The sequence below is a fragment of the Salmo salar genome, chromosome ssa04, assembly GCF_905237065.1.
Source record: "Salmo salar chromosome ssa04, Ssal_v3.1, whole genome shotgun sequence".
NCBI classification, from domain to species: Eukaryota; Metazoa; Chordata; class Actinopteri; order Salmoniformes; family Salmonidae; genus Salmo; species Salmo salar.
Window position 1 is genome coordinate 8,564,338 of NC_059445.1, and position 10,052 is coordinate 8,574,389.

Below are 10,052 nucleotides of genomic sequence, written 5' to 3' on the forward strand. Positions count from 1 at the left end.
GGTAAGATAATATTTAACATATTTCAGCGTTTTGTGGATGCAGTGGCTGGACGGCTAACTGAATAGCTTGGGGCTCAGTACTCAGAATATTGAACAATGTGCTTTCTCCGTAAAGTTATTTTGAAATCTGACAAAGCGGTTGCATAAAGGAATAGTTCATCTATACTTCTTTAATTAATTGTTATATATTTTGTCAACGTTTATGATGATTATTTCTGTAAATTATGGTGCCCATTCACCGGATATTTTGGGGTGAATACATTTTCTGAACGTCACGCGCCAATGTAAAATGTTTTTTTAATATAAATATGAACTTGATGGAACAGAAAATGCATGTATTGTCTAACATAATGTCCTAGGAGTGTCATCTGATGAAGATCGTCAAAGATTAGTGCATCATTTTAGCTTGTTTTGTGCTTTTGGACGGCACCCTTACTTGGAAAATGGCTGTCCTTGCTAGGAAAATGGCTGTGTTGTTTTTTGCTGTGGTGGTATCCTAACATAATCTAATGTTTTGCTTTCGCTGTAAAGCCTTTTTGAAATCAGACAACGTGGTTGGATTCAGGAGAGGTTTATCATATTTTTGAGAAAATTGAATTGTGGTATTTTAGTTGTTTTTGTATTTTGCGCCATGCGATCCCATTGGCTGTTGGCTAGGGGTTCCGCTGGCGGAACGGGGTTCCGCTAGCGGAACGCCAAGATGTAAGAAGTTTAATAAGGTCCAGGGAAGAACATTGGGTCAGGACAGCCCCCACTCGACATCCAAAGCATCGGCGTCCACCATGAACTGAAGGGAAGGGTCAGGATGAAACAAGATAGGAGCAGTGGTGAAGTGGTGTTTGAGGTCCCAGAATGCTCGGTCAGTGGCAAAGGACCACGTGAATGGAAACTTGGTAGAGGTGAATGCAGACAGGGCCGAAGCCAGGGTGCTCTATCCCCGGATAAAGCGGCAAAAAAAGTTGGCATACCCCAGGAAACGTTGCAGCTGCACTCTGGATGTAGGCTGAGGCCAATCCACCACCGCTCTCACAATGCCGGGATCCATCTGGACACTCCCAGCAGAGATGATGTAACCCAGAAAGGGGATGACGGAGCGATGGAACTCGCACATCTCCACTTTTACAAACAGCTGCTTCTCCAGAATGCGTTGAAGAACCAGCCGGATGTGGAGTACGTGTTCTTCAGGGGAGCGGGGAAAGATGAGGATGTCATTAATGTAGACGAAGACAAACCGGTTCAACATGTCGCGTAGAACATAATTTAACCAGAGCCTGTAACATAGCAGGGGCATTGGTGAGGCCAAAAGGCATGACCAGATACTCGTAGTGGCCACTGGTCATATAATTTCTGCAGCAATGTAGGTCTCCATAGCCTTGGTCTCAGGTCCCGACAGAGAGTACAAACATCCATTGGTGGCGTTGTGCTATGGAGAAGGTCATTCCCGCAGTCATAGGGTCAGTGCGGCGGAAGCAAAGTGGCCCGGGTCTTGCTGAACACCTCCCGGAGGTCATGGTACTCCATGGGGATGGCAGAGAGGTTCGGAGCATCTTCTGAGTCCACAGGAAGACATCCCGGGGCAGGTTGTTCTGACTTCAGACAATGGGCGTGGCAGAATGGACTCCAGACCATGATGGCACCCATAGACCAGTTGATGAGAGATTGTGTTGCCGGAGCCAGGAGAATCCCAAAACCACGGGAATCTGATGAGACTTGATGAGCAGAAATTGAATAGTCTCGCTGTGATTCCCCGACACCCGTAGGTTGATGGGAGCAAGGGAAGCAAGGGAAGCAGAAAAGTTCTCTGTATGGCCCACTAGAGTACTCGCTCCTACCGGTGAGCCTGGTCTTTTTAAAGGACAAGAGAATACAAAATGACCAAGTGTCCCACAATACATACAACTCTTCGTGTTGATCCTGTATTGCCATTCTACTGGCAACAGCCCAGCTTTGCCTAGTTGCATAGGCTCGGGAAGCAGTGCTCAGCCATCTTCGGTGACTCTCGGGGGAAGTCAGGAAGCCTCGGGTTCTCTCGGCAACGGGACTGTCGTGGACTTCCGGGATTACTCGTAGGCCAGGTGGAATCCTTGGACGTGTGAGCGAACTCGCCCATCGATGCGGATGGTCATCGCGATGAGGGAATTGAAATCCGTAGGTAACTCCTGAGCAGCATGCTCGTCCTTGACCTCCGAGACGACGTGCAGGAACATATCGAAAAGCGCTTCTTGGTTCCAAACACTCTCTGCTGCCAACTTGCAGAAATCCACCGCATAGTCTGCCACACTGCGGGAGTCCAGCCGAATCTGGATTAGCTTCCAGGCAGCTTCTCTCCCGGAGAACGGGGCATCAAAAATCTTCTTCACCTTTATCACGAACCCCTACAAACTAACCCATATTGCCGGTTGTTGTTCCCATATAGCAGTAGCCCAAGTGAGAGCCCTCCTGGACATCAGCGTGTTGAGGTAGGCTTTCTTGGAGCGATCCGAGGGGAAGGAGGAGGGCTGAAGCTCAAAGACGAGGGCACACTGAGCAAGAAACGCCAAACAGGTGCTCGGCTCTCCATTGAAGTGTTCCAGGTGGGGGTAAGCGGGACTCCGGAGAAGGTGGAGTGACCGATGAGAAGGCGCAGCTAGCAACTGAGTTACTGAGGGGCTGTGGGGTTACCACCATGGTAGGCTGCCTCCCAGACAAACTGCGGAAATGCTCCGGAAAAATGTCCCTGTCTCTCCCAGCGGTCTATTGTCTGGACAACACGGTCCAAGGCGGTGCCAAGATGGTGGAGCATTGCTGGGTGCTCCCAGACGCGCTCCTCCACCCCTATACCCGGGGTACCTGCTCCTGCTGACTCCATAGCTTGGGTCCGGAATTCTTTAACTTGGTCCGTACTGGCGGCAAAGAAGTCAGGCGCAGGAGAGCGAAAACTGATTTACAACGGTGTCGTTTAATAAACAAAAAATCCACCATAAACAGAACAATCAATGAATGGGTCAAACAAAACCCGGTATGCACCAGCATAACGTGCACAAGCAGTACAAGAAATTCCGGACAAGGACATGGGGGGAAACAGAGGGTTAAATACACAACATGTAAGTGATGGAATTGGAACCAGGTGTGAGGAAGACAAGACAAAACAAATGGAAAATGAAAGGTGGATCGGCGATGGCTAGAAGACCAGTGACGTCGACTGCCGAACGCCGCCCGAACAAGGAAAGGGACCAACTTCGGCCGAAGTCATGACACATACAAGCACTGTGACACTGATGTGTCACAAGGGGTAAAAGCCTGAAGCACCCTGTGGGGGCTTCCACTCACTACCAAATATAGTGATGAGAGGAAGCCCAGTGGCCAGCAGTGGGAGAAGATGGTGCAAGATGAAACTGGGCCAACATTCTGCAAATTTTCTCTTTGATGAAACATTTGATCTCAATACAGTTTTGTTCCCTAAACTCACATCGGTTATGAACATGATGAACACAATTATGCAGACTTTACTCTTTGCGAAAGTTTGAAAAAATGACATTATTTAAAAATAGTGTTCAAGTTCTCACACACGCAGTCTCCAACACATTCAGATATACTACATACCCACACTCTGACACATTCAGATATACTACATACCCACACTCCGACACATTCAGATATACTACAGACCCACACTCCAACACATTCAGATATACTACATACCCACACTCCGACACATTCAGATATACTACATACCCACACTCCGACACATTCAGATATACTACATACCCACACTCCAACACATGCAGATATACTACATGGGTCATTCTTGGGCTCGGGTAATTTTTCTGTCCCTCTGACTTTTAATATTGTATTTCAAGTATTGGGTCACCAAAATGAAATGTTAAATGACTTTGTATATACATTGAAATGTCCAGTATAATGAATTGACATAAATATAGCATTCATTTTAACTTTATTATTAAAAAACATATTTTTTAACTGACACTAAGAATTGTGTCATGTCCCCCAAGCGTTTCATTTAACTTTTACTTGGGAAATTAATATTAAAATGTGCACATAATTCATATTTTTTAATCAAATAAATGCATGATTATTGATTAAAATCACACAATTTAGCTCTGTCCCTCAGTCTACACTCAACCCTGTCACGCCAAATAAACTCTGCCAATAAAAATGGTCAGTCCACCCTTATGTGACATCATTAACAGGAAATGACATCATTCAACAATGTTCAACTGCATGTTACAGAAACAGGCAAGTAATCACATGCTTTTTTATCTGTATTTTTTTTTAATGTCAGGTGGAGATCGTCGAGCTGACCAACTCAACCCCGTTACATTAAATAAAGATGGAAAACTAGTACTTATCAAAATTATACTTTAACCCATATAAATATACAATCTATTAATTTCATGCACACCATGTGGTCTGAGCAGAGGCCATTTTGAGGCAAAAAACTCAACCCCGTCACGTTTCAATGTAATGGGGTTGTAAACCTGTGACAGGGTTGAGTTATTTACTTTATATATGAATATTGCAAGAAATATATTTTAAGGCAGGTAGCCTAGCGGTAGGAGAGTTGGGCACGGCTCTTAACTTCAGTTGTTCCTTTAACAGTGATATCAGTGATGCACAGGAGCTTAACAAAGTCCTCCATGAGACAAACACATCAGTGAAGCTATTCTTTGTGAAGGGTGCCGATGTTGAATGTGCAATGGAGATGATGCCAAGCCCGATAAAAGCGGTGCCCTCCACCATAAGAATACACCAGGTCATCACCCTTGCTCCTGGTGTGCTGATGTCTCGTGATGTAGTATTGGACTAAAACAGCTCCCATACATCACAAAAAATGTCTAATTTGCAGGACCGTTTTGGGAGTGGGTGGTTTGTTTGGTTTTGGAGCAAGAATAGTGTTATGGTGCCATGACCTACCTGAACAGCAGAGGGCGCTGTCTTTGGCCTCTCCAGGTGGGCTGGAGACTTGGCTGGCAAGGGTCTGGGGGATGGACACCTGGATGCTGGGGGCCTGGTTGGTAAGGGCCTGTGGGCTGGCACTGTGCAAGTATGGCATCATGTCCCCACAGAGGGTGGAGAGCCTCAGCTCCGAAGGAAACAAAAGAGGAGCCTCCAGCTTCTCCAACCCCCCAGGTCCTCCAAACCTCTTCAGATGCAGAACCAGCACACTGCCCAGAGACAGAGAGGAAGAGAGATGAACAGACAGACAATGAAGCCAGTCAACAAAATGACAGATGAGTGAAATGTGTTCGGTGGTGCTCATCCCTAAGTCCTACAACCCGCTCAGGAAGGTAACTACTCCTAAAGGCTCAGGACACAATGACCACTCATTTTATTAAACACTGCTAGTCCTATGAGAGGTTATAAAGGGACAACTCACAGAGGCAGTGTGTGGAACTGCTCCACCTTTGAGGCGTGGAGGCCTTTACAGCCCTCTCATGTGAATTCAAGCTTTTTGCCCTGGGTTAGAAACAAAAGCATTACAAAATGAATGATACCACTACAATAATAACCTGGGTAACTTTAAAAGCAAGTGCTAGGCTGCTCAGCAAGGTGCACTCAGGGCTGAAGTCCAATGAGAGGTGGTTGTAGTCCTCTCTGGTGGATGACTCGCGCCCACAGCTTCAGAAGCAGGACAAAGAGAAGAAAAATGCATCAGGTATGTTTCTGTTTCAGGTCTCTAAAATGTGTCTGTTATGCCATGTGTTTCGTAATATTATTTGTAGAAAGATCATGTTCCCAGTAGATACATTACAACCAATGGGAGCTCTTACCTGGTACATGTGCGCACCGACACAAGCTGGAACTCCAGCTGGGAAACAGGGCAGGTATAGCTCACCCCGAGTGTCTTCAGTATCATGCCCTCCTCCTTCAGCTGGCACAGCATATTCACAAGGAACTCGTGTGCGTCCTATGATGAGGAAGAGAAAGAAATGTACCAAGATAAAAGCAAATGATGAAGAGAAAATGAACCCTTGCAAAAAGAGCGCTCGTACACAAGAGAGTAGTACCTCAGTTACCTGTTGCGTGTCCCCCAGATACTTCAAATCATATCCCAACAAGGAGTACTTGACCTTCCACATCAGGTCTGCTTTTGAGGCCTGGTTTGCGCCACTGTCAGGTAGACCCGAACGGTGCACATCTGACAGACACCTGTAGGGGAGACAGAGAGTAAATTAGCAGCTGACTGGATGGTGTCAACCTACTGGCTTATGCCTGAAGAGGCAGATATGTTTTATCTAGCGGCACCCCATCGTTAGAAATGATTCATTCGATTCAATGCAATTTCACCTCAGAGGATGGACAATGAAGCAAAACAACAAAAATGTGTTGTTTATTCCCCTAAGATATTTGGTTTGGATACTGCTCTCAATTCCAGAGCATTTAAAAAAATACAACATTTCCCAAGGTAATATGGAATGTTCAGTCAATGATCATTGTGGGTACTGTAGTCATTCTACAGTTTCCAAATTGGCCTACAAATGCCTACATCATAATCATTCTGTCATTGTTGTTCATCTGGCTTATGAAGATTCCCGAAAACCCCAAAAACTGGAGAGAAAAAAAAGCTTTAGGGTTAGCGAAAATGCTCTCCTAACCTGCTACGAAAATCACTTTCTATAGAAGTGGCGTGAAAAGAGTGTCCCTTCTTTAATTTATAACCACAAATAATGGGTCGGTGGTGGTGTGTCTGCTTTTGAGCCTTCCCTTACCTGAGCAGGTTGGAGAAGGGGGAAGAGCTCCAGAGTTGTTCCTGGCGCAGGATTTCCTTTGAGAAGGATGGCGGACCAGGAGGCACTGCAGGCAACCTGTGAATAAGTTAGGCAACCTGTGAATAAGAAACAGCCATCAGTACACACATAGAGATACAATATCCTAGAAACATAGTGGCCTATGTCATAAACCTTCATAACTCTAGAAAGTAATGATAATGGCAACCATCTTGGTCAGGGATAAATTCTATGTAATTCTGTGAGTACACAAAGAAGTGGCTGTCCTTTAGACCAAGATGACCATAATTCATGGGTTTATAAATATCTAAGTAAACTGACATGCTTGATAGCAAGCCCTATCTCCATAGTATATCAGACTTTGATCTCTAAACAATAAAGAGCTTATTTTCAGTGCATCTGTGGTGTGTTGTGGTCCTGACCCTCTGGTGGCTGAGCTGGCCCTGGGAAGAGTCCGGCTTCTGGCGGCTGAGACTGGCCTCTGTGGCCTTGGGCTAGAGTGGTCCTGAAGAGACAGAGGTCTGGAAGAAGGAGAGAAACAGGTCTAAAGCCTCCAAAACAGAGATAGTATCACTCTACACAGTCTCTCTATTAAATAATATACTGTACTATAAACACAGTCTGAGTAGTTATACATGTATTGCTGTCCATATAAATGCAGTGTACCAAGTAGACCAGGGCAGTAGGTTAGCACTCTTTTTATCCACTAGATGTGGATAGAAGGGCCTAAAACTACACTTTGAGGAAAATTACTTTCTGGGACTGTGTTTATCAAGCATCTCAGAGTAGGAGTCTGATCTAGGATCAGTTTAGCCTTTTAGATCATAATAAATGTGATTATTATGGACAGGGATGACCTGATCCTAGATTAGCACTCATACTCTTGATTAACACTGGCCCTGGTCTTGTAGCTATAAACCCAACTCTCCAAAGAGCCTCTAGGATGGCACTGTACTTTTTATATTTTTGTTTGAATTACCTGACTGATGCGCCCTCCTGGCTGGTGTCTCCATGACGGTCCAGAGGGTTGGTAGGAGAGGGAAAACTAGGGCGGGACACCACTGGAGAGGATTTCACTGGGGAAGGGTGTTTGGCAGGTGACCGGGTGAGAGAGGGCTGTTTAGCAGGAGAGCAAGGCTGATGGGTACATTTAACAGGAGAGGGAATTGGAGAGGGAGATGAAGTGCCACTCTCCTTCTTTCTTGTCTTCTGCTCGACATCAATTGAATTGGCTTTCTGACGTTTATTCTGTTGACAAGAAAATGTGATAGTGCTAAATGAAAAAAAATCCCATCCCCAGCCAATGGAAGAAATGGGGGGGGTCATAAGAACAGGAAGAGGTAGTGTCACGTCCTGACCATAGAAAGATGTTAGTTTCTATGGTAGAGTAGGTTCAGGGCGTGACGGGGGCGGGGGGTGGTCCTAGTTTAGTTTTTCTATGTTGTCATGTTCTAGTTTTGTATTTCTATACTGCTCAAAAAAATAAAGGGAACACTAAAATAACACATCCTAGATCTGAATGAATGAAATAATCTTATTAAATACTTTTTTCTTTACATAGTTGAATGTGCTGACAACAAAATCACACAAAAATAATCAATGGAAATCCAATTTATCAACCCATGGCGGTCTGGATTTGGAGTCACACTCAAAATTAAAGTGGAAAACCACACTACAGGCTGATCCAACTTTGATGTAATGTCCTTAAAACAAGTCAAAATGAGGCTCAGTAGTGTGTGTGGCCTCCACGTGCATGTATGACCTCCCTACAACGCCTGGGCATGCTCCTGATGAGGTGGCGGATGGTCTCCTGAGGGATCTCCTCCCAGACCTGGACTAAAGCATCCGCCAACTCCTGGACAGTCTGTGGTGCAACGTGGCGTTGGTGGATGGAGCGAGACATGATGTCCCAGATGTGCTCAATTGGATTCAGGTCTGGGGAACGGGCGGGCCAGTCCATAGCATCAATGCCTTCCTCTTGCAGGAACTGCTGACACACTCCAGCCACATGAGGTCTAGCATTGTCTTGCATTAGGAGGAACCCAGGGCCAAACGCACCAGCATATGGTCTCACAAGGGGTCTGAGGATCTCATCTCGGTACCTAATGGCAGTCAGGCTACCTTTGTCGTGCACATGGAGGGCTGTGCGGCCCCCCAAAGAAATGCCACCCCAACCATGACTGACCCACCACCAAACCAGTCATGCTGGAGGATGTTGCAGGCAGCAGAACGTTCTCCACGGCGTCTCCAGACTCTGTCACGTCTGTCACATGTGCTCAGTGTGAACCTGCTTCATCTGTGAAGAGCACAGGGCGCCAGTAGCGAATTTGCCAATCTTGGTGTTCTCTGGCAAATGCCAAACGTCCTGCACGGTGTTGGGCTGTAAGCACAACCCCCACCTGTGGACGTCGGGCACTCATACCACCCTCATGGAGTCTGTTTCTGACCGTTTGAGCAGACACATGCACATTTGTGGCCTGCTGGAGGTCATTTTGCAGGGCTCTGGCAGTGCTTCTCCTGCTCCTCCTTGCACAAAGGCGGAGGTAGCGGTCCTGCTGCTGGGTTGTTGCCCTCCTACGGCCTCCTCCACGTCTCCTGATGTACTGGCCTGTCTCCTGGTAGCGCCTCCATAATCTGGACACTACGCTGACAGACACAGCAAACCTTCTTGCCACAGCTCGCATTGATGTGCCATCCTGGATGAGCTGCACTACCTGAGCCACTTGTGTGGGTTGTAGACTCCGTCTCATGCTACCACTAGAGTGAAAGCACCGCCAGCATTCAAAAGTGACCAAAACATCAGCCAGGAAGCATAGGAACTGAGAAGTGGACTGTGGTCCCCAGCTGCAGAACCAGTCCTTTATTGGGGGTATCTTGCTAATTGCCTATAATTTCCACCTGTTGTCTATTCCATTTGCACAACAGCATGTGAAATTTATTGTCAATCAGTGTTGCTTCCTAAGTGGACAGTTTGATTTCACAGAAGTGTGATTGACTTGGAGTTACATTGTGTTGTTTAAGTGTTCTCTTTATTTTTTTGAGCAGTGTATTTATGATTCTCAACAACAGGAGTTTCTCTTCAACCTCAAGAAGAGAGTCTGGATTGGTCTGACTGACTCTGTTAATGAGGGGACCTGGAAATTGGTGGACGGCACACCACTGACCACAGGGTGAGAGATGATAACGAATCTGTCAATAAGGCTCCATTCAACCTTTTTCTATACAGGTTATTGTCATTGATGGCAGCAGTAAACAAAGTTAACTTTAAGATGAAAAATGTCTGTATATTATTTAGGATTGTTGTCACGGTTGTCGTAGTATGAA

The 10,052-nt window shown here is 45.9% G+C and overlaps 1 long non-coding RNA gene across 1 annotated transcript; it reads right to left on the reverse strand.

Annotated features, from left to right (window-relative positions):
• Positions 1 to 5,019: 5,019 nt before the first annotated feature.
• LOC123742410 (uncharacterized) lies at positions 5,020 to 7,976 on the reverse strand. Its single transcript, XR_006769535.1, has 7 exons — positions 7,708 to 7,976; positions 7,151 to 7,249; positions 6,711 to 6,826; positions 6,018 to 6,150; positions 5,772 to 5,908; positions 5,378 to 5,619; positions 5,020 to 5,165 (listed from the first exon to the last, which is right to left on the reverse strand). It is a non-coding gene; the product is annotated as an uncharacterized lncRNA (long non-coding RNA).
• Between the last annotated feature and the right edge of the window lie 2,076 nt (positions 7,977 to 10,052).